General features: G+C 40.7%; 2 long non-coding RNA genes across 2 annotated transcripts in view; one reads left to right on the forward strand and one right to left on the reverse strand.

The window, feature by feature from the left end:
* LOC138978690 (uncharacterized) overlaps positions 1-25,444 on the forward strand; it is a 422,724-nt gene that overhangs the window by 19,337 nt on the left and 377,943 nt on the right. The window lies entirely within an intron of this gene.
* Positions 1,120-8,749, reverse strand: LOC138978677 (uncharacterized). Its single transcript, XR_011459763.1, has 3 exons — positions 8,353-8,749; positions 7,565-7,615; positions 1,120-1,837 (listed from the first exon to the last, which is right to left on the reverse strand). It is a non-coding gene; the product is annotated as an uncharacterized lncRNA (long non-coding RNA).

The raw sequence follows: 25,444 nt of genomic DNA on the forward strand, positions 1-25,444 counted from the left end.
ATTTGTGTGCTTTCATTTATAATGAGTTTACGCCGGTAGACTACTACCCGCAACATCGATGTCAGAATCGCCATTGATTTTCCTGCAAGACTGACTAACAACTACAGATCTAACTGAATCAGTTGAATCAGAGATCTAGATTCTCCGGTCGAATCTTAGAATGCAGCTGGTTTTTATTTTTTGTATTTGTTAGGTCTATATGTGTGTGCCGTATGTGTGTAAAATGTGCGTGTGCGTGCGTATGTCTGTAGATGTGTGTGTTTGTGCGTGTGTGTGTGTGCATGTGTGTGTACGTAGATGCGTGCGTACGCGCGTGCGTGCGTGTGTCAGTGTGTGTGTGACATTCACGTGGTAGTACGAGTGATTGAGTGAATCGGAGTATCTGTACGTGTTTGTTTTCTTATACCTGATCATGTTTTCTTATACCTGATCATGTTTTAGACGATTCATGTATGCATTTATAGTTCTTAAAAATGCCAAACGTGTAACTCATTATACATTTGCCCCTTATGGCATAAATAAACTAACACTGTACTGTATTGCATGGTAGGTATAAGCCACGTATTTTATTCAGTTATGATTCATGTCCGTCAAGTATACGAATACGAATACTTTATTATCTCATACAGAGAAATTTGTCCATGTCTTTTAACAGTTTTGTTTTGTTGTTTCTTTTTTTTCTGCAAAAGCTGTCCATTTCGATACTCAGGTCGAACAAAGTACGCTTATCTCATGTCTCAACTCTGAGCAAAACATCGTCTCCACCGGTCAGAAGAGGCAGGGCAGGGCCAGCAGGTGCGGCAGTGTTACATTGTTTGTCAGCGCAATCGGGAATCAAGGACACAGAGTCCGCATGCGGACAGCAACTCAAGAAGCTGCCGCCAAGAGTTATCGGGAAGAAAGATCCAGTCTCTTAGTCTTACAGTGAGTTTGTGTAGTTACAAATGTAATGGTTTGAAGATTTCTTCTCTCTGTTATTGCTTGAGTGCTTATGTTAATCTCAGTTATTCAAGTATGGGCTGTATATTGTAAATGCGTGTGTGTGCATATGAGAGAGAGAGAGAGAGAGAGAGAGAGAGAGAGAGAGAGAGAGAGAGAGAGAGAGAGAGAGAGAGAGAGAGAGATGGGGGGGGGGCGGTGGTGACACACTATACTTCCGTTTGCTGTTTAAAAGGATACTTACAAAATCGACAATCCCATCAATCAGTCGAGACACAATTTATTAACAACAGAATTTTAATTATATACCAACTTAGTTAATGCATACACTCTTACATACGTATACATCTGAATGCATAAAGCACACACACACAAACATGTACAAAGTACCCCCCCCCCCCAAAAAAAAAAAAAAAAAAAAAAGAAGAGAAAAAAAACATGCCACCCATTAAAATGCTGATAACTCATGAATTACTTATGCAACTTACTTCAAATTTGGTGTACATTGGCCTGAGATATGGAATGATAATTCCACAAAGTTTCATGAATGCCGGTCAAGTGCGCATGGCTTATAATTATATCTATATGCCGCTGGTTTCATAATACTACATCTACTAAAACAGATAAAATGGATAAAAATTTGAATGCATCACATTATTTCATGACAATAGGACTTTTAACTGTGTTGGTCAGAACATGATTAACGAGATGACAGCGGGGGAGCTAGCTGGTCCTGTCCATTGCTGAGCGGCTCGCTCCCATCCCCGGTTTTGGGCATGGCCTGCAGAGGATCCTTCCCAGAGGAGCCTACTTCAAGTGCAGCCACATGTCCTTCCAGGTGTGTTTGTCATCACTACCAAGATAGGTGAAGGGAGGTTGATAACCACCCGTCAAAGACCTGTAATTACAAAAATAGTACTTAAAAATCTGAAACAGTTTCAAAACTGTTAGCACACTGCTGTTAATCGCCATAAGTTGTGCATGACTCGACTATGATGTGCCGTAATTATGCATTAAAATTATGATGAAAAAACAACAACCTGAAAAGTGATGGGCGTGTCAGGATAGGGCGGATAATCGTTATATGAAATCTTTAGAAATGTGTCCTGTTTCAGTTATTAATCTTTAAATGTTATAACAACATCCTGGAAATTCACTTCGTAATACAAAAGTAGAAATGGCCCAGTCAGGCTGATTTTTTGGCAAATACAGGTTGACCTTAAAAAAATGCAACCCTCAAAAATGTTAATAACTTCTACATCTGTTGACCAAATCACTTTATATTTGGGGGACATAAACTTAAGCCTATGCTGCATGCATGACCCTTCCACATCTTGGCAACTTTTTTTTTTGAAATAGCACAAAAGTCTGACCATTTGATCTACAAAATTGCCCCTTTGTGAAAGTGTCACGGTAGCTGAAGTTTATGTCACCCAAATATAAAGTGATTCGGTCAACAGATGTAGAAGTTATTAGCATTTTTGAGGGTTGCATTTTTGGGGGGTCACCTGTCACCCAGTCTTCTTCAAATTGGCAAAACAACACTGCTAGGCACAACAGCTGGAACAAATCAATTTGTGTGGGCAAAAAATGAGTTCTTCAATTTGAGGTAATAATAAAAAATAAAAAAACAGGGTCACTCTTGCTCACACAATCAAATCTGCATCCAAATCAGTATGTGTTGTTCACATATCTTGTCTGACATGGACGCTATGGCATGCTGAGCGGTGTAGGTGTCAATACTCTCAGCAGGCATAAAAGGCAGTTTTGAAGCCATTTTAGCGGGTAATAAGACAAAGAATGGTACATTTGAGTAACTCGCAAACGCATTGCCTTCAAACTTTCGGAGATTTGTGTTAACACATGTCGTAAAGTACACACGAAATCTCAAGTCATGTGAGGTATTAGTTCTGCTGTTATGCGACATCCCAGAAAGAGTTTTAAATATAAAGATGTACCCTGTCCGATTGAACAGAATTTTTTTTAGAATTAGCATGCATTTAGAAAAATGAAAGCTTCAATTTACCCTTAAATTTAATACAGTTTCACCAATGGCTGTTCAAAGTGCACTTGTTTAAACTCACACACACATTTTTGGAAAATGCTTTTTCAAGAGCCATTGATCAGTTAAGCGTGTTGGCAGTGAGCTTTGCTATGCGTAGGCCGACATTTGCGCTCAGCGCTCTGAATGAGTCAACTTCTTAAAAAAACTACTTTCGCGTTGAAATCCTCATACCACCCATGTCTGATAAAATATGTACATGAAATTTGAGTATGTGGCGCATCTGTCATTGTTCTTGAAGATTTCAAAAAATAAAATTTGTTCAATGATTCAGCAAAAACCTATCGTCAATTTAAGAACTGTTTCTGACATGACAAATAACAGCAGACCTAATGTCTCAAATTACTTGAAATTCCGAAAGTACTTTACAACATGTGTTAGCACAACTCTCCGAAAGTTTGAAGGCAACGCGTTAGCGAGTTACTGTTAACCCGTGGTTTGTAAAAATGTAAAAACATTTTACAAATCACGTCGAACCTAAAACCGCGATTTGTAAAAATGTAAAAATATCGCATTCCACAAAGTAATGCATGCCTTTTATTTTTATTAATTTTTCTTGTTTAGAGCCTCTACGCTGAGTGGTGGGGGTGGTTTTACTTAGTTCCACATCCCATGTTGGTGCAATCCCATTTTGCCACCGTCCCATTTTTTGCCCCATCCCATTTTTGCGACATTTCACAAGCCAAGCGTCGTTTTACAAACATGTCATAACAATAGCGCGACATCCCATTTTGACACCATATCCCATTTGGCCGCCATGCCGTTTCACCGCATTCAATTTCGCCCCCATCCCATTGTCGCGACATTTCACAAGCCAAGCGTCATTTTACTACCGTGTCATAACAATAGCGCGACATCCCATTTTGACACCATCCCATTTGGCCGCCATCCCATTTTTTATTTATTCTTCTTGCCAAGCCTCACTATACTACTATACTGCGTTATTCAACTAGGAAGACATGGGGCCCGGGTAGCTCAGGTGGTAGAGCACTAGACTTGTGATCGAAAGGTCGCTGGTTCGAATCCGGGCCGGGACGGACACGGGTCAACTTTATGCGCAGACCCAGAGACGGTATCCATCTCCCACCCCCGTGTCACCAAAATGGCACGTTAAAGATCTTGGTCATTCTACCATAAGTGCAGATGGCTGATACCACCTAAACACGCATACATCAAAAGCCGTGAGGGCGTAAAAACTCGAATCGTATAAACCAATTCATGTCCAATATAGGCAATTAAGACCTGACGGACAATAAGCCCCTTATAAAAAAAAGGAAGACATTCCGTTTACGCCAAATCCCATTTTTGCCACAATCCAAAATGTCACGAAATAGGGATGGCGGCGAAATGGGATGACGGCATGGCGACAAAATGGAATGTGGCGCTAGTGGTATGACACGGTGGTAAAATGACATTTGGCCTGTGAAATGTCGCGAAAATAGGATGGGGGCAAAATGGGATAACGGCGAAACAGGATTGCGCCAAAATGGGATGTGGAGCTAATGGTACATGATATGGTGGTAAAATGACACTTGGCCTAAGAAATGTCGCCAAAATGGGATGGGGGCGAATTGGGATAACGGCGAAAGGGGACTAATAGATCCCTTGACTTTGGGGTAGTGCGACTCTGTCACTGCTAGCTTTCCACTGGGAGGAAGCGACCGGAATTTCCCAACGATGGGACCTCCGAGTAATGAAAATAAAAAAAAATAAAAAAAATCTTAAAATTAACAGTAACAGAGTCGCGCTACCCCAAAAGTCAAGGGATTTCGTATTCGTCCCTTGACTTTGGAGTTGACAAGAAAATATCGGGCGCAAAAACGTGATTTGTAAAAATGTTTACCGTGATTTGTACAATTTTTTTGTCTCATTACCCGCTAATGCGGCTTTAAAAACTGCCTTTTATGCTTGCTGAGAGGATTGACACCTACACCGCTCAGCATGCCATAGCGTCCATGTTAGACAAGATATGTGAACAAAACTTACTGATTTGGATGCACATTTGATTGTTTTGTCTAAGAACATGCTAAACATGTTTTGTTTTAGCAGTTCTGATTCGTTGTCAATTTTAACGCGGGAACCTTGATTTTGCGAATTTGATTTTGGGGTGTGTTTGTGTTGTAGGCTTCACTGTATCGACACTACGTCATGTAAACTCAATCTGTTTTCTGAATAAGTTAGGGGCATAAAAGGCTTTTCCAGTCATATAATTGGTTTTACGATAAACGGCCTCATCATAAAGATCTGCCCTCAAACGCATCTGTAAAGTTTTTTTATGACGAGTAGTGTAGAACAATCACCATCTTGCACATCTGATCGCAAGATTATGCATCCCCTAAAAATTCTGCTATGTCTCCGGCGCATCAGTATCTGTCCGAAGTGTTTGAAAACAACTAATTACAACACACACCCCCCCCTCCCAACCTCCACCACCACCCCCACACCCCTCCCAACCTCCACCACCCCACCCACCCCCCCCCCTTCCCACCTCTACCACCACCACCCCCCCTTCCCACCCAAGAAAAAAAAAGAAGAAAAGAATAAACACATTGATAAATACAAGGAGAAGGAAAGAATTAATTTACTTTTTTTTTCAATTGTTTTTGATAACAAATCTATTGCTTCTAGGTCATCATTATCAGGCCGATGATTAAACCAAAGCTTAGTCACGGAAATGCATATATGGACTAAAAATGACGTGTTTTTTCTTGCAGGACAATGGCTTGGACACTTATGGCTTCATCAGTCCTGAATCGGCAGAGCAGCGATGTATTCTTACATGGATGCCATGGACGCCTTCCACCTAGCGGGCACACAGATGGTTCACAAATCTACCCACTTGTATATTGCATACCTACCCCCTCACTCTCAACCATTGCTCCTTCAGTTCTGTAGTAAAACATAGAGCGATCATTTCTGAAAATATTGTAAGACATTAGCTTCTTTACTTCTGCAGCTGCATCAAAACACACACACACACACACACACACACACACACACACACACACACACACTTGATACCGATGCCACATTTCAAGTAATCGGGCTGCATGTATATTTGTTGTCTTCTGACACGGCTATGCATGCTAAAGTCCACAATCAGAATGGCAGGAGCTATTGGAAAACCCGTTTTCTTTTTTTTGCATTTTACAGTAAATACATTTTTGTCTTTGATCTTCAGGCTTCCATAACAGTTCTCTAAATGTCTTGAGAATACGCCTGAAACGTTACATGAACCAAAACAACAACCGAAAAACAAACGCTGTGCACAGGGAACACAAATATCGATGATAATCTGCTAATAATTTAGCAGGGAGTATCAGCCGGGACATTATTTATTATTCTGAATAGATCAACATTCATATATGCATCAAGTGTACTAATTGATCCTGCTAAATAGTTGTATTTGTTTGTGACTGATGCACTTTTTATTCACTTTGCACATGTATCACGTAAGACAAATCAAGGGAGGTAATTTTGCTCGGATTAGATGGTTCCCTCCCCTGATAACAAAAGCACACAAATTAATTTTCCCCCCCTTCTCGTATGTGTTATTCAGACGTTTTGTTGGTTTTTGTTGAATATTGATGTGAAAGGTTCAGTCCTTCCCGAGTAAACTATTCGATTTACAGTCTCAGAACAGACCAGGCCTGAAAAGACCATCGCTAAACACATCAACTAATCAGCCTGGGTGCAGTTTGTGATTGTTTTTTATTGACTGATTTGTGAACGAACTCAAGCAGGAATCTGTGATGATAACACATCAAAATAAATTATCACTTTGCGCATGAAGCAGCCAGGTTGTCGAATCTAAGTCTTTGTTCATGTACAATCTTGTCTAAATCTGAGATGGTGAGCCAAAAGCTTTCATGGGAACGACTGTGCCTTTCTGTGTCTCTCAATTTTTACACCACTTGCTACTCATGATTGCATGACACTAAGAACAGGCAAGATGTGGATATCGTGGTTTTAATGATACATTCGGACATACAAATGGTTACCGCTGTTTTCTTAGATACGTGTGATCTCTCTTTTTCCCCTGGTCCTTTCTTTTTGATGTTATTTAGCCTGAAGTTTGTTGCAACTATTGGTCCGCTTGCATTTGTTGTTATAGTAATTGTGGATATGTTATTTAATTTGTCTGTGTTCCCTTATTATGTTGTCACTGTCAGCTTGATGAATAAAGGCTATGAGAAAAAAAATGTTACCCTTCACTATTAGCTATGATACTAAATATTTCTGATACCTTGACCAAATACGATGTTTATTTTTGCGTGTTCTCGTTTTTTCAGAGCGAACACACACACACACACACACACACACACACACACACAGAGTCTCTCTCTCTCTCTCTCTCTCTCTCTGTCTTTCTCTCTCTCTCCCACCCACACACACACACACGTACACGTATACACACACACACACACACAGTTTCAATGTTAAAAACTTGAAACAGTATCCCTGTAGCATCGATGAAGGTTGTGTACAGGAACATCATAAAAGCTTGCTTACAAACGGACTCGCTGTAATCGAATAAAACAGCTTTCGAATAAAATAGCTTACCGTTGCTTGCTCAAACTGCGGCTTCCTTGTCCACATTCCTGGCGCACAGATCTGCAATGTGCAACGTTACTGTTGAATACACACAATTTATGTTGAAGTCAGAGGGCACAGACAGACATATCCCCCCCCCTACACACACACACACACACACGCGCGCGCGCGCGCGACTGCGTGAAGATGCACGTCACCTTATCATTTAATCACACAATGTAAAAACGTGGTGGTTAAAACTGAATAGTATCATGAATCTCTGAAGAGATTTTTTTTTTCAACAGTCCTTTGTGTAAGGCACACGCAGATTGAATGTAGCTGAAGCCATACCGTAAAAACTAAGAACAGATCTATAAGATTCTAAAAAAAAATGTGACATTTTAGTTCTATTCATCTGGATGAGCTTGATCTGTCCATAGATGACGAGTTAGCGATACCGTCTGTATAGATCTATGATCTGTCCGAAGTAGAATCGGCCACTGAAAATGCAACTCCCCCCTCCCTTTCCCACGACACACACCACGACACGACACTAGCTGAGAAAAGGAAAAAGTGTGGAGGAATACATAATGTAAAAACCAAATCTAAAAGTAAGCCCGGTTTAAGATTTCAAACCGCCTTTGAGTATGAAATGTTCGGACGCGCCCTTTCAGCCTACAGTGAAATGGTAATCATGTACGTACAAGCTTTGTTTCAGAACTGTGAAACGTAATAACTAGGTTTGAATTCAAATATACAAGTAAAGTTAATGGAAGATCAAAGTAAAGGTTGGGTGTAATGTCAACAATTATACTTACATTCCGTTTCAGCATGCTCTTCCACAGGAAAAACTCCCAGGGCTTTGTCCTGCTTGCGATTTTGCCAAAAGTACTTTGAGCACACCCCCGACGTAACTTTCAATGAGCATCATAGTGTTTTTGCCACTTGCCGGTTGAATTTGGCGCCTAATTCCAACTTCGCTGCATCTCAGGGTTGTTTCTGGTCCCCCAAATGTACACATTCAGACCTATGCCGCCCTGATCGATCACAATTTTGCTTTTTACGTAACTGGCGCAAGATGGCAGACATCTTTGGACCATAAATGACTCTTTGCGCATGCGCCGCGAATAATTTGATTGGTCGATATTTTTAGGCAGAGCACATGGTCTCAGAAAACAGAAAAGTAAACATTGGAAGCGTGAGTCACGCTCCCAAAAAATAGAAACATTTTTTACATATATGTTTTTTTCTGTAACTTTTTGCCCCATGGTTCATTCATCATCTGAAATAACTTTTTAGCGAAATCTAACCATACGATTATTGGAAAAAAGTCAAAATGTAGACGACCACCTTTAAAGCTAAATGCTATTTTTATTAATTCATTCAGAAGCTTGGTGGAAATAACCTATAACTAGCCTTCGAGATTTAAAAAAAAATATCACAAATAGTCTTCTTTTCGTGGAAGTTGATAATTTCACTTATTTTCACTCTGTTTTTGATAAGCTTCTTTAGTTTCCTGGTGTGCTTCAAATAATGCTCTCATCAACCCAAAACAGATAAATCTAAAGCATATTTTGATTAGTCTGACTTGCAAACTAAGTTGTATCATGTTATTTTGAAGTATAGGGGGCTTTTAACAGTGATTCGAGAAGTCCGCTTCAGTGGTCCATATTAGGCGCCCAGGCTCCTAATATGGACCATTTGTGTTTTTTCTGTATTTATTTTTTGCTGAATATCTATCAAAGCTATCTCACTCTAATTAGGCCTAACGGTTAACCTAAGAGAGAAGGACTACCAAACACAAAATGAAACTTCTTCGCAAGAAAACAAGCTAGTTATCAGCGTGAAACAAAAAGTAGTCCATATTAGGAGCCCTTCCCCTATTATTTGACAACATGCGTTTATTTGTACGTGCGTGTGTGTGTCCGTGCGTCCATGCATGCGTGTTTTTTTTTAAGCCGAACATGATCAGAGCACATGTAAGTCGATTGCACCGTACCCATACATAGACAGGGCGGTAAAAACAAAAAGTACTCCCCCCTCCCCCGTTAATAATGCATACATACACACGGAGATACGCACATCCTGCAAAACAAAGGAATACGATCCTAAATTAAACAAAAACAGCAGCCAGAAAACACAATCTGGAAATGAAAAAACAACAACACATGAACCTTTGAGCCCACCCATTAAAAAAAGTTATATCAGGGACAGACCCTCCCCCCCCCCCCCCCCACCCTCCACACCCACCATATTACATGAGTAAAGTTACAAACAAACAGAACAAACAGAACATACACTTTCTTGCTCATCAATAATAAAACAATAAAATAAATAAAAACGCAAAAAAAGAAGAAAACAGTGTATCTGTGACATTACTGACAACCAAAAGTGAGAACACTTTTCACACCTCGGTTTCATCAGTCTATGTCATAATTTTGTCTGCTCAGCATCCGTTTGTGTCTTCTTGCTCCAGCAATTTTTTTTTTTTTTTGGGGGGGGGGGGGAAGGGGGGGAAGGGGGGAGGTTGTGTGCGTACCCGGCCTAACCTGACCATCTCTGTTTCTTCCGATGTGGGTTTAACGATTTTCCTCCCAAAGAGCCGTTGACACATGATAAAGTAGTTATTGTTTTGTTTACACTTGCACTTGTGTCAACACCCCTTTTCCACCTGCTTCTGCCCCCCGAAGCTCTTTTTTGTCTTTATTTATTTTTCTGCCCTGCCATTTTATGTAAAAAGGGGCCATAAGCCCGTCTGAGTGTGCTCCACTCTGGCAGATTTATGGAGACGTGTTACGCCCCTTGGCAAAGCTCTTCGGCAATGAAGTCTGTGAAAGCTATCACTTGAGGCTCGTTTGCTGATCCGATTTGGAAAATGTCAAGAATCGACAAGAGATACTAGTAGTTGGTTGGGGTACTTTCTTGTGGGTGAGTGAAGTTAAACGGAGGATGAAATGTCCGCTAGTTCAACACAATTAAAGTGAAAGTATTGTTATTTCAAGATGTTCTGGCTCCACTGAGCTACTGCATGCCGGATAGAAGAGTCTGCCGGCTCCGTCATAGTAGTTGAAGCCGTTTTGTGGGCCCCGTCCGACTGTAACGTAAAAGTCAAGTATCCCTGTCCATATCAAAGACTACGTGGCCGCAGACAGTCATACAACCCATAGACCATTTATCCTGGACCGCCAACTGACTAGCTCTCTCTCCGCTCTTCAAGTTCTCTCTATTACGAGGTAGCGGCCTCTCGCATTAGGACTGAACCTACGCTTTCATGGCCTTTCAGAAATCAGGGGAATGTCATATCACAGGCGGAAGGTATCGTCCACTGGACTACTACTATCACAGAAAGACTACAAGGTACGTCACTCACCTTCGAGTCTTCTGTGTTCTTGGAGTCGCTTCCTGGGGGAAAATATTGTTCAAGACGGTTTGCCTCTTCCTACAGTCTGTGTAAGGTCAAATAAATACAGTTGCATGATTGTTTGAACTATATGCACCTTTAGTTTTCAGCTTCCGTTCGCTGCAGGTTGTTTTTAACCATCATTTGGACGAATCTTCGTTTGCGGGCCGCTAATATCCACTTGGCGGCTAATTTTGCATCCGCACCGAATATGCATACCAGCGCTCATTGGTCTAAAACATATGTAAATATTGTGAAGCAAAGGGAAGCTACCCCCGGGAGTTTTCACTTTCGGTTTTAGTGAAGAACCGTTTGCCACTTCATTCAAAATGAGGAAAACGTTTCAGTCGACCAATGAAAATAATCATCGAATATCCTGTTATTAACCAATGAGCGCTGGTATGCATATTCGGTGCGGATGCATAATTAGCCGCCAAGTGGATATTAGCGGCTCGCAAACGAAGATTCGTCCAAATGATGGTTAAAAACAACCTGCAGCGAACGGAAGCTGAAAACTAAAGGTGCATATAGTTCAAACAATCATTCAATTGTATTTATTTGACCTTACACAGACTGTAGGAAGAGGCAAACCGTCTTGAACAATATTTTCCCCCAGGAAGCGACTCCAAGAACACAGAAGACTCGAAGGTGAGTGACGTACCTTGTAGTCTTTCTGTGATAGTAGTAGTCCAGTGGACGATACCTTCCGCCTGTGGTCATATCCGGTGTCGATTGTAAACATGGACGAAGTTGCCGAGGTAAGTTCTGAAAATGCTAAAATAAACTCAGCTAAAGTGCAGTTGGAACATGTTTTTCGATGAGTTTTATTAAAGGCACAGTAAGCCTCCCGTAAACAATCACAGATACGGTCAGGCTTTTACACACAGTACAAACACCCTTCCATTTGAACTCTCACCAAACGGGAACATCCTAGGTGGCCTACGTAAAGAGCGAGCAATTTTCAAAGAATTTATTTTTGCGTGGTTTATCTTACCCCTGAGCCATCGTGAACCCGTGTGATCCAGTTTCCCTTTTTCACAATGTAGTCGTCAGTTAGTCATTTGAATGCGACTCGATGTGAGCTTATTTACAATAGCACATTTTTATGCACGAAACAAACGGCTGTGGTTCACAAGAACTCTAGCGATGGCTCTTGACTGTTGAGAGGAACGGCGATATGCACTGATAAACCGTCGTCTGCTACGACCCTTGCGTGACCCTGCTTCCGGGCTTTTCTTTTTTCAAACTTTCACAACTTCGAATTGTACTGATCTTGTCTTGATGAAGAAAGAATTCTTTTATGATTAAAGAATGTTTGTGTAACAAGCTGTCAATTTATTATTTAGATTTTAAAAGTTAGGTCTAGCGCAAAAACGCACCACGGTCCAAAAACATTTTGATAATCATCGATTCACGGCCATCGCCAGTAAACATCGATAGAACTATGAGACCCCGAAGGGAAGTAACTCATGTTTGACCTGAGTTCAGGATGGGTCCAACAAGTGTTCGAGACAATCTGCAAAATTAATTCTTTAAAAATTACTCGCTCTTTACGTAGGGCACCTAGGATGTTCCCGTTTGGTGAGCGTTCAAATGGAAGGGTGTTTGTACTGTGTGTAAAAGCCTGACAGTATCTGTGATGGTTTACGGGAGGCTTACTGTCCGGGCGTGATTTCCGGTATCACAACAGCCGTCCAGCACCAAAACCAGGCGCCATTGTTGTTGGACCAAGTCCACGAAAATAAATTCTTTGAAAATTTCTCACGCTCGACAGAAAGCAGCCAGGATGTTCCCGTTCGGTGAGCGTTCAAATGGAAGTATGCTTGTACTGTATGTAGACGCTCGGGGAGCTCTGTCACTGGTTTACGGGAGGCTTACTGTGCCTTTAAGTTTAGTTTGGAGTTTTGGAAAATCCAGTTCATTGTCACCTCCCATTGTCACAAATAACTTGAACTGGAGCGTGCTTTCTTTTCACTGTCTTCGAATCGCTCGCCTTTCAAACCGGACGCGACGCGCCCCTGAAAGTCGAGAGTGGTAACCTCGAAGGGTCACGTGACGAGTTGGCGGTCCAGGCTATTTGGTCTATGGTACAACATTACAAGTAATGTTCAAGGACTGGGGGATTTTAACCAAAAAAGTGCGCAGTATAAATCCTCCGTGCAGCCGTTTCAGTCTCGGACTGACTGACATTGCACGTGCCTGGGCTGGGAGTTGCTAAACTCAGTTCCAAGCGCTTCCGGCCGAAAATTGATAACTAAATAGCTCGTCAAGTTACGAGAAATGTAAAATTGTGACGTGGATGGATTTCTAAGCTCTTGATCGCCAATTTACTCAAAATGTGTCTGAGAACAGTAACGTTTCGTTTTACAATAGTTGTGTGTGTGTGTGTGTGTGTGTGTGTGTGTGTGTGTGTGTTGTCACGGTTTTTCTTTTGCTTTTTTACTGTTTTTAAATGTTTTAATTATGACTAGGTGGTATTCTGGTTTATATCGCAATTTCCAATTCCAGCGTCTTGCCAGCGAGTTTATTCGAACGTTTTGAGATAAGTTAATTATCGGCAGTATGATAAGTGTTTGCCTGTCTGTCCACTTGAAAGACCCGTCGAAGCACAATAAATGCAACGTTTTGTTTTGTCATAAATTAAACTTTCCAACAACCTACCATTCTTGATTTTTGATGACTTTATTTTGTATTTGTTTTTGTGTGCCCGAAGCTTTGCACTTAAAAAAAAAAAAAAATTTAATAAGGTAAATTACGAAATAATGGCTATCAATTTTGTTCGTAAAAGGAAAAATAAAAGTCGTAAATTTTCAGATTCAATTTCATTTTTTTGGAAAAACGTTTTTATAGATGACTTCAATGCTGATATACTAAACGAAGAACAAAACAATTTGAATTGAAATGCGAAATAAAAAAAGAGTACGCGTATTACACAGTTACAAGGTATTGCTTTCTTTCCAATACAAGCGAGAGTAGACATTGATTATGTATTGCTTCAGGGAAATGTAACAAAGTCAGAAATAGAATTCAGTTTAAATTAAAGTTTCGAAATTCGAATTAGCATATGTCACTTGATGAACATAGACAGACAGCCTCGGAACAGAGACTTAGACGGAACACACACACACACATGGCATATACACACAAACACACACACACACACACGCACGCACACACATGGCATATACACACAAACACACACACACACACACACACACATGGCATATACACACAAACACACACACACATACGCACACACACACACACACACACACATACCGGCATAAAGTGCACACAATAGCAAACTAACACAAACGCACGCACGCACGCACACACACACACACACACACACACACACACGCACGCACGTACTTCATGGTTTGTGTGTCAGCGTAAATTCCAGAGAGAATACCCCCTGACCCCGCAACATGAAATATTGTTAAAATCACCGTCTTCTTCTTCATTTCTGCCTGGACTTGGCATGATTTTTTGCATAGACATAACTCAGTGGTCTGCATGCACATTTTACGAAGCGTAGCCAATACGCTCAAGCTCTGTTCAATTATATAAATCTACTCTGACATTTTACCTATTGATTTCACGACAGAAATATTATTCTTTATGAATTTAAGTCAGAACGATAACCGACAGAAAAAGAATAGATAAGAACGAATTAAATATGTGACTTGATAAATCTCGCCGAAACCTAATATAAACTGATGTCAATCGCAGAACCTGAAAACGCAAACAAACAAACACACAAACAAACAATATACATTTAATAAAAAATAATAAAAACAAAAAAATATATACAGAAGATAAATTGTGTATTTATTCCATAGAACTTATCAACACGAACTACTGTTTCTGTTCTCTCTTAGTAGATCTTAGTATAATATAATTATAATTATATAATAGAGTATAATTGTTCCAGTTATATACAGCCCTAGTCCTCTACGTAGCAAGTTGTCTTTCTCTCTTTCCTTCTTACTTCCCTTTTAGTCTTGAATCAGAACGTACTGGCATCGCGGGGTTAAACTGATTAATGCTGCAGCTTTACAGTTTCCTGGTTCCATTTTAGGGCCTTGGCGGGTAGTACCTGTTACTGTTTCTTTCTGTTTTTGCGGATTTTTTTCTTCTCTAGAATTTAAAAACTTATACCTGTTTTATATTTCTTCTTTTCCTAGTTACATTCCAGAATTTACTTAACCGGTCTTCTTTTGTTTTTCTGTCTTACTTTTATTATCTAGTTTGCATTTACGCTTTTCTCTCATGTTTTTGTTTTTGAGTGTCAATGTTGATGTCGACAACACATGCCACCTCATTTTCAGGCAAAACTCGCGGAGTCTCGCGTTTCATCGTCAACGGCTGACTGAACTAAGATTATAGTCCCGCAGCGAAGATTATAGCTCCGCACCAACTCAGCTTCCGCTTTTCACCTATGATGATCTGTTTGATGCACACCGGCATGACGGGTTAGCATAATACTTCTGTTTTCCTTTCGCTTAAATCCGAGTCGATGTTTTTGGCCCACCCGACACACAAAGCAAGAGATAGCGTTCTTTTCGCCAACGGCTGGGTACATATGTCGACCCGGAACAGAAGCGGCGAAACGAAGCACCAAGGAAAACACACACAGAAAGCGGTCGACCTTACACCAGCGATGTGGGGAGAGAGGGGTTCGGTAATAGTTATCAATGCCACGAATGGCGAGACAAATAAACTGCGGGCCTGCACAACAAACATCGTGTCTCTCTTCCCAGCTCGCGGACATCACTGGGGAAGTGATGAGGCCACAAGACTGTGTCCACCTGGACCGACTAACTTTCACTCGCTGACTCTACACGCTGTCGGTTACCGTGTGCTGCCCCGGAAAGTCGTACATACGGGGGAGAAATTCAAGTTTTACGCCCTCACGGCTAAGCCATTAGGGGCATGTTCCCGGGTTTTAACCCGACTTTAGATGAGATCCACAAGTGTATGCGTGTTTAGGTGGTATCAGCCTCTGCATTTATGGCAGAATGACCGAGGTCTTTTACGTGCCACTGTGGATACCGTCTCTGGGTCTGCACTTAAAGTTGACCCGTGTCCGTCCCGGCCCGGATTCGAACCAGCGACCTTTCGACCACAAGTCCAGTGCTCTACCAATCAAGTCGTACATACAGACAAGGACTCAGACTTATTAGTTACTGATTTTGATGAAGTCAACGCAAGGAAACGGAAAAAAAATCATTTAGGGCACGAATTTATAATGATAAGATTTCATATAGTCCTGTGACTGGATGAGGTTACCCTCATGGAAATTCGGGCTGCTTTCTTACAATACGGCTAAGGAAAGATGAACATTTTTACTCATGATAGCAGACGTCACTTAGGCTTATCTTTTTACTGGAATCACGAGAAAGTTTGTAGCGACCGAATATTTTTTCAGTGTCAGTCTTCATTTTATCTTCGGCGTGTTAAAGTTGTTTGTATATCTGAATGGAATATGTAGTACTAGCCATGCCCTATAGTCAAATATGGGCCAAGCGGCCCCCTTAGCTGAACCTGCATGAGGTAAACCCGCGATAGTGGACGTCAGAATAATCCTATGGTACTGTGGAATAGCTCAAAAGAACGGCAAGAAATTCTTCTTTCGAACTACATTATATTTTGTTTCTAATAAACTGCATAATTGTTGAGAGAGAAAGTGTATTGACAATATTTCAGCAAATTGACAGTTGACTCCGTTCGAGAGATGGGTCATCATTGGTGCCCAAATGACCCATTATGTTTATCAAAATATATGATTCAAATGAAGGATAGTATTACTACACAGAGAACTTCGAAGTATATATACACATTTAATTATTTATACACGCTACGCGTGCAAAAATCGCCAAAGAAGAATGCATTTTGCGTCAAAGCCAAATACGGGATAGGAGAGATAAACCCACGATAGTGTACGTCAGAATAATCCTATGGTAACGTGAGATAGCTCAAAAGAACGGCAATAAAGTCTACTTTTGAACTGCATTGTAATTTATTTCCAGTATGTTGCACAATTGTCCAGAGAAAAAATGTATTGAAGATATTTCGGCAAATCGACAGTTCGCACCGTAGAGATGGTGGGTGCATACACGCGTGCCTTCACTGTGGTCAGCGTTTTGCGGCTTTTGTCGTTCTAATTGTTGTATATCGTGTAGAAAGCATTGTTGTCAACATACGCGAACGATATCTTATCACGAATAACGCCACAGTTTATCACCAAAGTTTATTAAAGTTTACGGACCGACCAAAAGCTTTTAGCCTACAGAACATGATGGGGGTACCCTTCAAAATTAAGGTAAAAAACATAGCAGTCCGCAATATATTTCTTGTTAACGTCAATTTTCTTGTTCTTTACACCCTAAGGGTCCACAGAATCACTATGCATATTATAACAGGGGGGGGGGGGGGCTTCTGGACTCAGCTCATGAACAATAAACTGATGAAATGTTTAACATGTCTATTTGTCTGTCTGACTCTTTCTCTCTCTTTTTCTCTCTGTCTGTCTGTCTGTCTGTCTGTCTCTCTCTCTCTCTCTCTCTCTCTCTCTCTCTCTCTCTCTCTCTCTCTCTCTCTCTGTCCCCCCCCCTGCTATCTGTCTCTGTCTCTGGGTATGCGTGCGTGAGTGTGAGTGTGAGTGTGTATGCGTGTTTGTTTTGAAACAATAAATGATTTGCCAGATGATCTGACACATTTATGATTTCTCAGTTTTTGAACCCGTCAAGCCCCAACTTTTCCCACTTTTTATTTTGTAACTATGCACTACGACAATAAGGAACAAAAACTTGCCGTAGGCCTACTTGTGTAGGTATCTGCAGGCATCCCTGTAAAACATCGGCTTAGCAACAGCAGCGGCGTCAGAGCCAGACACGCTAGAAGGGGAATGAGTGCAAAATACAAATGGCGGCCGGATTAGCGGGATCACGAGATTAGCGTGTCACGAGGCGGTAATCTCGTGCGCCACGTGCAGTCTGTGACGTCACCATTATAATATCACTCCGCCGCCAGCATATGGCCGCCACAGATTCTTAATCCGCGGATGAAATGTATGTTTTTTTCTTTTTTTGTGTGCAGAGTTTTGTATTTGCTCCCGTCTCTCTTTCATTCGCTTATCGCAGACACGACCTAATATAGTAAAGCGTCGTATCACGCACTCACTGTGTCAGATATACTGAAAAGAGAGAGAGAGAGAGAGAGAGAGAGAGAGAGAGAGAGAGAGAGAGAGAGAGAGAGAGAGAGAGAGAGAGAGAGAGAGAGAGAGAGAGAGAGAGAGAGAGAGAGAGAGACCACTATCATCAAGAGCTACATCGTCAGACTACAATCATTTCCTATGCCGCTGTTTTTTTTGGATAGTCTAGGTATAGATGTCTAAAGGATAACATGCTTTTAAAACAAATTTTTTTGGTCTTTAATTGTGAGTTAGGTCTTAAACAGGGTATATAAATCTAAATCCCTAAATTACTGAGAGAAGTTGCAAACTCAGGTGCAATTGGACTCACAACAAAACAATTTAAGAAAAAATCTGTTGTGTGTGTATAAGGGTGCGTCTCAGAAACTGAACCTTTTGTGTGTGCCATAATCAAATTAGCCCACAATTGAAACATACTGAATTTTAAATCATGATATTGGTATTTTTGAGAAGTAAAATGAATAAAGAAATAGTACAAACAAAACTGAGTATTTTGCATGATTATTATGAAGGTTGTTTTGCGAAAGAAATGATTAAATGCGTGAAAAATGGAGGTCTGATCTGTGACATGAACCATCAACTAGTTTTGTACCTCACTACAAGAATCGTTTAGAATGTCCAAGGACTGCTATTTTTGTTATGTGTGTTTGGTTTAAGTGTACTTGACAGTTGAAATGTTATTTTGTCCACAGAATTGTTTTTTTAAACGAAATTAATCGCTTGAAAGTTTGTCATCACTGTCGTAACATAGGTTTCCACACGCGTGCAACAGCAACAAGTCCTAAATTTGCATATTCATCTTCAACACGATCTTGACATGAAAGGGCATAGAAACTCGCTAAGTTAAATGTTATTTAAGTATTATTTTCTCAAAATTGCATCTGCAAACTAAGTTGAAAGTTGCGCAATATGACATGCTTCTTCAAAATTCCGTTACGATGGTGAACGGTTTTGCAAATAATGTTCAGAGTTTTGAAGAAAGATTAGAACTATTTTGCGCGTAGTGACTTAGAGGTGCGGGTGACTACGCATGCGCAGTTACAGAGAGAAATAGTTCAGCTTCCAGCAGCTAAGAAAGATTTCGAGAATGTTTCCGAAGTCTGTGATTTTGTTACGACAGTGATCAACACCCAAGGTTCTTAAGAAAAGGTGAGTTTTTGCTGCTATGATATTCTATGAAGTGAAAAATTAGGCTAAACATTTGTTAATAATAGTTTTTCTTTCGATTTCACGTAGTCAAAACTTGACTAAATGTTTTAACATAGAGGGGGAATCGAAACGAGGGTCGTGGTGTATGTGTGTGTGTGTGTCTGTTTGTCTGTGCGTGTGTGTGTGTAGAGCGATTCAGACTAAACTACTTGACCGATCTTTATGAAATTTGACATGAGAGTTCCTGGGTATGATATCCCCGGACGTTTTTTTCTTTTTTTCGACAAATACTTTTGATGACGTCATATCCGGCTTTTTGTTAAAGTTGAGGCGGCACTGTCACACCCTCATTTTTCAATTAAATTGATTGAAATTTGTGTAAAGCAATCTTCGACGAAGGCCGGACTTCGGTATTGCATTTCAGCTTGGTGGCTTAAAAATTAATTAATGACTTTGGCCATTAAAAATCTGAAAATTGTAATTTTTTTTTTTATATATAAAACGATCCACATTTACGTTCATCTTATTTTACATCATTTCCTGATTCCAAAAACATATAAATATGTTATATTTGGATTAAAAACAAGCTCTGAAAATTAAAGATATAAAAAATTATGATCAAAATTAAATTTCCGAAATCCATTTAAAGGAACGGTAAGTGTCAATGTTTTCTTTAATTGTAAAAGTTGTATGTTCAATGGAATGGTAAGTCTGAACAAAATAATTACTTTATTTTGTTTTTAGCCAGTGAATGTGGATGCATCAAAATCTTGATAGACATTAAACAAATTCATGTTAGTGAAACTAGTACACATATTGCATCAATCTTTAGTTGAAATCGCAGGTACTTGCATGTTTCAGGTGCAAGAGATTCGACCTGATGAACTGGTGGTAACGTTCCTTCGAAGGAAACCGGAGGGGAACTACTATTGCTTTCCAGGGATCGATGATATTTCCTTAGTCCCTACATCTGATGCAACCATGATTCGTGACCCCACCTTCAATGCCAGGGGGCATTATTTCTTTTAAAATAAATTAATTAACTGCAAGTGGCAACTGTTCTATATGTAACCAATGCCTTTGGTTTATTATTGTCTTAACAATTGAATGAACCACTTTTGAACATTTGCATTCTTCATGTCAAACCTTATAATACATGTCTGGTTGTTCGTTTCCGAGTTACGTCGGTGATGAACTTTTCATTAATGTTTCTCTTTTTTGGGGCAAAGTTTGCTTGATTTTGTCCAGCTTTTTTTCTTTCTGTTCCTGTTTTAGTGTTTGGCATTTTACCTAAGAAGAATCTGGTTGCAAAATCAGCTTCATTTAGTAAAGTTTGTGGGAAAAAGCATAACCGTTTCTTTGTTACAAAAGTGATGTTTCCATGTTACATCGGTGACCATTTTGCATTCTTTTGGGATAACTTTCTAACATTTTGTCTTAGAGCAACAAATCTTTGTATATATGCTATTGTGAAGGTTAAATGTCAATAAGACTGAATGAATGCCATGTATCAACATGTTCTGATCAGGATATCATTAATTAATTTTCATTTTTGTATTGAAATTTTGACAAATGCATGGAACTTTGAAAAAAACATTATTTTGTTGTTTGCATGTAGTCATTTCATATTGAACTCTATAATGGCTTGTGATTCAACAATAATAACTGAACAAAAGTCGTTTTCAGCCTTATAAATGCAGTTTTTTTTTGTCTTTTATTGTTTCCATGTTACACGGGTGATTTTGCACACATGGTCCAAATAATGCTCAATATATGGCAAACTAAAGGCAATGTTATATTTTTTCTTGTTTAAACTGAAAAGGTACACCCTGAGAAGTGTATAAATAGTATTATCAACGTTTTCTGGGAAGATTTTACTTTTGGTGATAATGTCACAAACAGAGGACGAGATTCTGAGACGCACCCATATCCCTTCCACCTATAATATGTGGCTACTCAGGACCGATTCCATTTTGTTTCCTTTCTCACAACGAATCAAAAACTTCAACAAAAAAGTCAAACCCCAACAAAGACAGCGGGGCATGAATTAAAAGAAAAGATACCCCCATTACCATGTGATCCATAATGTAAATCATCACGTGTTTATCTACGCTTTTCCATGCGCTAAGTGCATCCTTTCCATCTGGACGTTTAAGAAAAATGGACAGCCTGGCTGCTGTCTTTGCTGTGTTGGACTGTTTGGCCGAATTAATTGCAAAATGACTCCTGTCATCGACAATCTTGAGCTAATCACGCTATATATAGGTACGACATGTTTATCCGGCCTCGGTTACTCCAAAAGATGCATTGCCGGTACCGTCAGTGTGTGTGTTTGTGTGTGTGTGTGTGTGTGTGTGTGTGTGTGTGTGTATGTGTGTGTGTGTGTGTGTATGTGTTTGTGTGTGTGTGTGTGTGCGTGCTCGTGTGTTTGTGTGTGTGAGTGTGTGTGTATGTGCGTGCGTACGTGCGTGCGTGCGTACGTGTGTTTGTGTCTGTCGGTGTGTTTGTCAAGTTTACCGGTGCAAGACCAACAACATTATGTAATGATTATGTAAACTTGCTAAAGACTGAATGAATGGGAGCGAGCATCCAAGACGTAGAACATACACACGGGTTAAACTCCTTAGCCGGAAACACAGACAAGGTGTGCGTGTGTTGAATGTACGTGGAGAGTGTTTAGGAAACAACATTACAGAAACCGGCAACAACACGGGGCTTGCTTGCAAAATACAGTTTGTGAGGTTCACAGCCAGATTTCCTAAACTGGTTGTTTTGAATTATTGTTGTAAAACAAAGTGGCGCTGCTTCAGTGGAGTGAGCTTCAACGCTCTATAGCTCGTATTTCTGTCTATCAACCTGGCCGTCGAACAGTTATGTCGGCTTAACAATTATGCCATCGACACCTTAACTATTTCTTTTCTTAATTCAGTGCTGCAAGCATGTACATATCGCGGAACAAGTGACAAACAGTTGAGTTGGAAAGTAAAACTACCACAGCAACGTTAAAAGAGCTGTTTCAAGTTGGTTTTGTTGCGGTTGTTGTGTTGGTTGTTGTGTCGGTTGTTGTGTTGGTTGAGCGAGCACCCGCGCTTAACATTGTTGTGGGGTCAATTGGTAAAGAGAAGGTGAATCTGTCTTCCACACGCATTATGCATTGTGCACAATCATTTCCAATCGCTCCCACCCCCCACTGACAGCTGACCGTACTCCGTCTTCGGGGGAGCTGTTAGCAGTTACAAGTGAGATTCTTTTGTCTGGCTGCTGAGAAGTGTTGCGGCAATTTAAACAACAACTGGCTTTTCTGTTCAATTTTTCAAATTGATACTGCTGTGTTCTTCGTGTCCCATTTTATGAATGCTCGTTTCCATTAAATTAAGTGCGGCTGCGAATATGTTTCCTACCGTGCAAGATGAATGCTTTGTAGTACGTCAATAATTATGAACATAATATGGTCTCAGTTTGTGTTTATGGATCCTTTAACACTTTCTACCCCACCTATGTTTACCAAGGTTTTTTTAGCCGAGACCAGCTGTGCTGCAGCAGGTCACACAGAATTGTAGTAACTGTGTAGCAACTGTTTATCAACACGCTGGAATGCAGGCGTTAGATCGACGTTACAGGAAGCGATTGAAGTGACCGTGTGTACGGATATATCCGTACCAGGACAGATAGAGCCATATGAGTGGGTACGGATATATCCGTACCTGGGAGACAATGAGTTAAGTCACAGTTTTGCCCCCCTAAATTTTCCAAACCGCCTCCGCTCCGAATTGTTGACGTTATATCGCAGCTTAATTAGAGTGTGGTTGCTCAAACTCAAAGACTAACAATAATTAGAGACTTTATGCCAGGTACCGACCATTGGTCCTTGAGACACTATAAATTGCTGGCAGAAAATCGGCCCGACTACGAAACATTTGAACTTTTAAAATGCCGCCCCGGCAAGAGTGTGAACAGACTGCCGAGTTGATTTTGAGAATGGCCCATGGACTTTATGATGAACTGGTCAATGGAACAATCTTGTCAGTGATGATTCTGGTCCAGTGCCCGGCCACGTCGCACACTTTCTTGTCTGATGTGTGTGTTATTCTCCCATGATTGAAATGGGGGTCCTTAATGTCCTCACAGGAAATTTTCCTTTTAGGGACATGAGTTGATGATACGCTAAAAGCTGGTAAAAGTCAGAAAGGAGGGGAGGATGACGGGGTGGGTCGGAGTGGTGATGATAAAAGTTTGTTAAGAGGAGTAAATTCTTCTTCTAGATACTGATAGTGTGATTTGATATATTTGGGTTTGGCACCCGTTGTCTCCAAAAGCATTGGGAATAGGATTTTAAAAGTAAACGTTTATTTTCCAAAAAGATACTTTATAAAGGTAATAAAATTTCCCATGATTGCTCATCTAGATAATGTTATGTATGGTCTCCTCTCGTCAAACTATCCCGGTGTGCGACGTTATGGCACAGTCGGGATCAAGAACATGATTCTACCGTAAGCATAGTTGTCGAACGTTAATAAATATATACCATTAAAGTGTACTTTCTTTCTTTCTTTCTTTATTTGGTGTTTAACGTCGTTTTCAACCACGAAGGTTATTATATCGCGACGGGGAAAGGGGGGAGATGGGATAGAGCCACTTGTCAATTGTTTTTTGTTCACAAAAGCACTAATCAAAAATTTGCTCCAGGGGCTTGCAATGTAGTACAATGTATTACCTTACTGGGAGAATGCAAGTTTCCAGTACAAAGGACTTAACATTTCTGTATACTGCTTGACTGAAATCTTTACAAACATTGACTATATTCTATACAAGAAACACTTAACAAGGGTAAAAGGAGAAACAGAATCCGTTAGTCGCCTCTTACGACATGCTGGGGAGCATCGGGTAAATTCTTCCCCCTAACCCGCGGGGGGTATTAAAGTGTACATTTTCCCTTTCGTGCAGGTATTCTCGAAGACCGTGGCTGGACACAACTCAGTCGAACCATAGATATAGTTTTTGCGCCAAAAGCTCTACCCAGCATGCTCTTCTGTTTGCACCCGGTTTCCTCCGTTTCCTTGAAACCTGATTCCGAGAGCGTGACTCTCTTGGCTGTGGCATCATCGGAGCTACCATCACACACATCAGAGAGCCCGGATCTCCGCCATCTTGGCTGCTGCTGCGCCACCCACCAAGGCGTGGACAACGCAACCGAGCGGAGCCAGCAGGGGACAGCACTCTCGATAAGCGTTGAAATTGCTTCCGGATTAGCCTCGCTTTTCTTTCTTTGTTGCTGAGGTGAGTTTTGAAAGGAAAGAATTACTTGTGTTTCTCAGTATTTGTGTTTGAACGGAGCAAGAAAAAAAACCAAACAATATGTCGCGTGTGACTTTGACGGTTTGGTCTTTAGGTTTCCTTTTTTTTATGGATCGCCGAACAGATTCCAAATGAAACGAGGTATGCCGGCTAATCTTCTTCCATTTAACGCCCAAGGTCAACATTCTGACTATTAGTGGCGCATTGAGACTTAATGCCGTGTGAGATGGAATTTTTTTTACTTTATTCCAAGTCCCACGGGTATTTGATGGACATTTTTATCTATGCCTATACAATTTTGCCAGGAAAGACCCTTTTGTCAATCGTGGGATCTTTAACGTGCACACCCCAATGTAGTGTACACGAAGGGACCTCGGTTTTTCGTCTCATCCGAAAGACTAGCACTTGAACCCACCACCTAGGTTAGGAAAGGGGGGAGAAAATTGCGGCCTGACCCAGGCCTGAACACGCAACCTCTCGCTTCCGAGCGCAAGTGCGTTACCACTCGGCCACCCAGTCAGTAAACCCGACTGACATGCGAAACTGTCAATGCAGGAAAGCCGTGGGGCCCCAGAGAGGAAACGCAGTAGTGCATCCTAGTGCATTTTCATCTATACATTTGAGTGTGGGTGTAAATATGATTTTGAAAAAAAAAAAAGTCGCGTAAGGCGAAATTACTACATTTAGTCAAGCTGTGGAACTCACAGAATGAAACTGAACGCACTGCATTTTTTCACAAAGACCGTAGTCCGCCGCTAGTGCAAAAGGCAGTGAAAGTGACGAGCCTGTTCAGCGCGGTAGCGGTTGCGCTGTGCTGCATAGCACGCTTTACTGTACCTCTCTTCGTTTT

The sequence above is a fragment of the Littorina saxatilis genome, linkage group LG10, assembly GCF_037325665.1.
Source record: "Littorina saxatilis isolate snail1 linkage group LG10, US_GU_Lsax_2.0, whole genome shotgun sequence".
In the NCBI taxonomy this organism is placed as follows: Eukaryota; Metazoa; Mollusca; class Gastropoda; order Littorinimorpha; family Littorinidae; genus Littorina; species Littorina saxatilis.